Source organism: Cibotium barometz, chromosome 49 (genome assembly GCF_041138505.1).
Source record: "Cibotium barometz isolate CiBa-2024 chromosome 49, ASM4113850v1, whole genome shotgun sequence".
Classification (NCBI taxonomy): domain Eukaryota; kingdom Viridiplantae; phylum Streptophyta; class Polypodiopsida; order Cyatheales; family Cibotiaceae; genus Cibotium; species Cibotium barometz.
Window position 1 is genome coordinate 44354868 of NC_141094.1, and position 5152 is coordinate 44360019.

The window sequence follows — 5152 nt, forward strand, 5'->3', positions numbered from 1 at the left end:
GTACATAATCATCGGCGACACAGGTTAATTTAACCTTGTTTCCGAATAGGAGAGTGAATATGCATGAGTAAAGGCTAAAGCCATCCTTAAGGATGCTGGCGCGGCATCTCTAATTTCTCTAGGTCAATACTGAGACCAACTCCTCTCTATCGTAGGGAGCCTATACGTGACCACCGATATTTCCTCGCCGGAATGAAGTATTTTACTTTGCAAGCAGAGAACGACATGGTGTACGCGGCCTCTCTTCTTTGCATCCTTCTGCATCTGTGTGCCTCAGCCGAAGCTGGGCGCTGGATACAGTGCCGTTGCCTGCCGAGTTCGGATTGTTGGCCTAGCAATGCTTCATGGGTTGCCTTCAACTTCTCCTTGGGAGGGCGGTTGCTGAGTCCTCACCCTCCGGTTGCCCCGTGCCATGTCCCGGGCCTGGATACCACGGCATGCCAGACGGCCACGCGCAACTGGCGCAACCCATTCTGGCGCGCAGATCAGGCCGGGGCCATGCAGCATCCCAACAGAGAGGCGGACGGCGACGCAGGCTGCATTCTCACATCCGACCCATACACAATTTGCTATCAAGGAGCGGTCCCCACCTACGCCGTGGAGGTGTCGGAGCCCTGGCAAGTGCAAGTGGCTGTGCGGTATGCAGTCCAGCACAACCTTAGGCTCACCATAAAGTCCACCGGCCACGACTTCCTGGGCAGAAGCACGGCGCCGGGATCGCTCAACATCTGGATGCACCGTCTCAAGGAAATCACATTCTACGACTCCTTCATTCCACAAGGCTGCCATTCTAGTGTTTCGGAGGTCCCTGCCGTGACAGCTGAGGCGGGAGTCCAATGGCAAGAGCTTTATGAGGCTGTAGACACTCAGAATAGAGTAGTAGTTGGAGGGATGAGCGCCTCCGTGAGCGCTGCGGGAGGTTACATGCAAGGAGGCGGGCACAGTCCGCTCTCTCCTTTATTAGGCCTGGCGGCGGACAACGTCCTAGAGCTCAGAGCTGTGACAGCCGACGGGAGGCTGATAACGGCCAACGCCTGCCAAAACCAAGATCTGTTCTGGGCACTCAGGGGAGGAGGAGGAGGAACTTTCGGCGTCGTCGTCTCTGCGACGCATAAAACGTTCCCCGCTTTGAGTAGCGTCCTTGGGGTTCACTATGTGACCCGGGCCATTCTTCTTTTAAGGGCTTGATTGCAAAGTTTGTGGAGTTGCAATCCTCGCTATCAGACGCCGGTTACTGGTCGGGATATTCCTACATTAGCCCCATGATCATCTCAGCAAATTACACGCTTCCCAATTCTGACGCCGCGTCCACGGCCATTACCGCCTTTGAGCCCCTCACCACCTATGTTGATCAGCATCCCGGCGAGATGACCATCAGCCAAACCAACCAAGCTTTCCAATCCTTCCAAGCATGGCACAGTTCTGTGATGTGTACAGTAAACCCAGGGGTTTGCTCCGATGCCACGGACTCCAACGTCGCCATCGCTTGCGGCTACTCCCAAAGGCGGTGTTGAGAGAAAATGCGGCGGAGGTGGCCGGATCTTTCATTCAGATTCTAGAGAGTGGCGTGGACGTTATCATCGGCCACCTTGTTGGTGGGGGAGCGGTTGCCACCAACCAAAACAACGCTGTGAATCCGGCGTGGCGAAAGGCCCTGTGGCACGTTGTCCTCGCATCCACCTGGGACGACTATGCAAGTGCTGACATCAAGGCAGCCAAGATGCGTACCCTCACGGAAACGAATGGGCTTCTCCGCGACTTGACTCCTGGTTCGGGATGCTACTTCAACGAGGCCGACTTCAACGAGCCCGATTGGCAGACTTCCTTCTTCGGCGACAGCTTCGACCGCCTCAATCTCATCGAGAACCTGGTGGACCCCATGCCTTGTTCACCTGCACAAAGTGCGTGGGCAGCGAGGATTCCACCGACGACCCCTGCTGCCTGCCTTCCTCCGAGATAACAGGCGTAGATGTACCTTAGAAAATCATATATGCATTTGTATGATTACTCGTTTTGATTTGGAATTTCTAAGCTTTGCTATACAATCATATGTATCAAGAAAAGAATTATTATGCCATAAAAACCTGATGTGTCCACAAAATGTGAAGCATGTGTGCACGTGTGACGACCCAAACCTGTTCTTGATCACAAAATGTGACCCGAATCTGATCGGCCTGGTTCTTCATCCATAGAGTGACTCGACCAACCATGAAGAGAAGGTGGATTGTAAGTGTATTCCATCCATGTTACAAGTCATATAGGTGAATGCTTTTGGATGTCAATATTTAATCGTGGAGATTAGCTAGTCTTTATTTTACGTATATACATACAATGTTTTTTAAAATTAATGTAACTCCATATAGATAGATTGGACATATGGTCCTAACACTTAGGATACCTTTTTAGCTTATCCCTTGCCCATATAGCTGAAGTTCTTAATGTGGAGATCATAGGTTCCATCCTTGCTCACTACTACAGGCTAGAGAGCAACATGTAAAAATAAAGTGATGCTAATTGATCATATGTTCCATCCTTGCTCGCTACACGCTAAAGAGCAACGTGTGAAAATAAATGGAGGCAAATTGACCTGATAAACCCATAGTGAAAAACAAAACAACGATATCTCTAACTTGCCGTTAAAGACTAAAAAAGAACAATGAATTCAAGAGCTTTTGTTTTTTAAGTCAAGGTTATATTCTTCAAAATGAATGCACAATTAAGTCACAATTATGTCATGTACATGTGCTTATCCCTTACATGGCTTTTTTTAAATTCTCATTACCTTGACTCCCATACATTTGGATTCACATAGATGTAGGTCATCATACATAAGTTGTACCATCCTTTTGAGTAAATCCACCAATTTAATTAGCTTGATGTTTATCTAGCTCCTTACATAGATGTAAGGTTCATAAAAGAAAAGTTGCATCATCCTTTCCATCATATCACATTCCATGTTTTAAAGGCTTCTCTTAGCCCTCTACATAGCTTAGAATTGCAAGCACACTACACATTACAACACAACAAGATGTAAGCAACTGAGACGAGACGAAACTAATGACAAAAGCGTTTCTCTGTTCGAGTCTCAGAAACGAATGTGTTCGTCTCTGACCTCGGCTCAAAAAACCAAAAAAACAAGATGTAAGGTTAATAAAAGACAAGTTGCAAAATCCTTTTCATCATATAATCAGATTCCATGTTTCAAAGGCTTCTCTTAGGCTCCACATAACTTTAGTATTGCAAGCACACTAAACACTACCACGAATCAAGATTAAGATGTAAGGTCAATGTTATCTAGCTCCTTGCGTAGATGTAAGCTCAATCAAAGAGAAGCTACAATATCCATTCTATCATATCACATTCCATGTTTCAAAGATTTCTCTTAGCCTCCATGTTGCATGACAAATGAAGATCAATACAAGGATGCAACAAAAAAGATACTTAGGGCTCTTGAAAAGAGTTCAAAGTTGTAGATGAATGTGGGAGAGGGCTTGACAATAATCCCACATGGGAACTTTTGGGAGTTCTAGAATTTTTGTATAAAAGGTGGCTCATTTGAGAGCATGGAGACATTGGGAAAACTCATGTTTGAGCTCTCTTGAGACTAGCTCTCCCTCTTCTTCCATAGAGGTGCAAGCTCTTATCTCTCCCCATCTACATTGTTGTAAGTTCTATTCTTTTGTTAATTCAATGCAATGGAGAGACGGAAAAACTCTCTCACTTATAGCAAGAGTAGTATGATCCACACTTAGCTCAATCCAATGGGATTTGCATCCCTTTCGGAGCTAGGGATTCAACCCGTACCGGTGCACAATAGCTTATCCATTTGATGGAGAGATTGCTAAGAAAACTACTACTATTGACATAGACTCAACACACACTCAAGCTCAATCTTGCTATTGCTCACTCAACTCCACATTCCACTCATCCATACATCCAAACAAGAAGAAAGCTTAGCTATTGCTTACACAAGATCAAAGCAGTCTTCATTCTCAAATACTCATTTCCCTAGCATGCACACAATCCTTGAAGCTATCAATAAGAAACATGCACACAAGAGAATTGACAAGAGAAGAGAGACAAATATCAACTCATTGCATTGAATTAACAAAAGAATAGAACTTACAACAATGTAGATGGGGAGAGAGAAGAGCTTGCACCTCTATGGAAGAAGAGGGAGAGCTATTCTCAAGAGAGCTCAAACATGAGTTTGCCCAATGTGTCCATGCTCTCAACCTTTTATACAAAAATTCTAGAACTCCCAAAAGTTTCCATGTGGGATTATTGTCAAGCCCTCTCCCACATTCATCTACAACTTTGAACTCTTTTCAAGAGCCCTAAGTATCTTTTTTGTTGCATCCTTGTATTGATCTTCATTTGTCATGCAACACTCCCCCCTTCCTATTTTGCGCACATCCTCGAGCGCGGTAGTAGCAAGAGCTGCAACAAAAAAGACAATGGATACAAGTAAAGTCTCTTATTTAAAAAAAAGAAAAGAAAAGAAAAACCAGCAATGATAATTTCACACGTGAGCATACAAGTGCAAGGCTGATTAAAGTTTTAACGAGTACTAAAATAGGTGAGTAAAGACTAGTCAAAGTGAGACTTAAGTGGTAGATAGTTCTATGAAAAGGCAAGTGTGCTTTGTACACCGCCGGTTATGACCGCAGTCTCAATGTCCTACAAGTATGTAAGTTATTCCTAAGTGGCAAACCTACTCCTAAATATGAGCAAAGGTGATTGGAATTTTTTTTTCTTTTTTTTTTCTTTTTCTTTTTGATGTGTGTGTAGAAGGTGATAAAGATTAAGGTTCCATCCCAAAGAGACCCAAGCAATGGCCAAGAGACCTCCGCCAAGAGAATCTAAAGACCGCTAAGTATCTCAAGGGCGACAGACCCTTTTTCTTTCTTTTATGACCTAAGGAGTACCCCATGAAGATGAGGGCATCGGTCTCGAGGACCCATAGTGTACCCCAGAGTCCTACCAACATCCTTCAAGGCGATAGATTCCTCAAAGGTCTTTTTCTGAAGCTTTTAGACACCAGTGTTCACCCCATGGAAACCAAGGCATCGGCCCCAAGGTGCTAAGACAACCCCAGGTCCTACCAAGCATTTCTCATGGCTGTAGACACGTCATGTCTCAATTTACTTTG

General features: G+C 45.0%; 1 pseudogene; it reads left to right on the forward strand.

Annotated features, from left to right (window-relative positions):
* The first annotated feature begins 192 nt into the window (after nucleotides 1-192).
* On the forward strand, nucleotides 193-1980 carry LOC147610620 (putative FAD-linked oxidoreductase ARB_02478; annotated as a pseudogene).
* Nucleotides 1981-5152: the final 3172 nt, after the last annotated feature.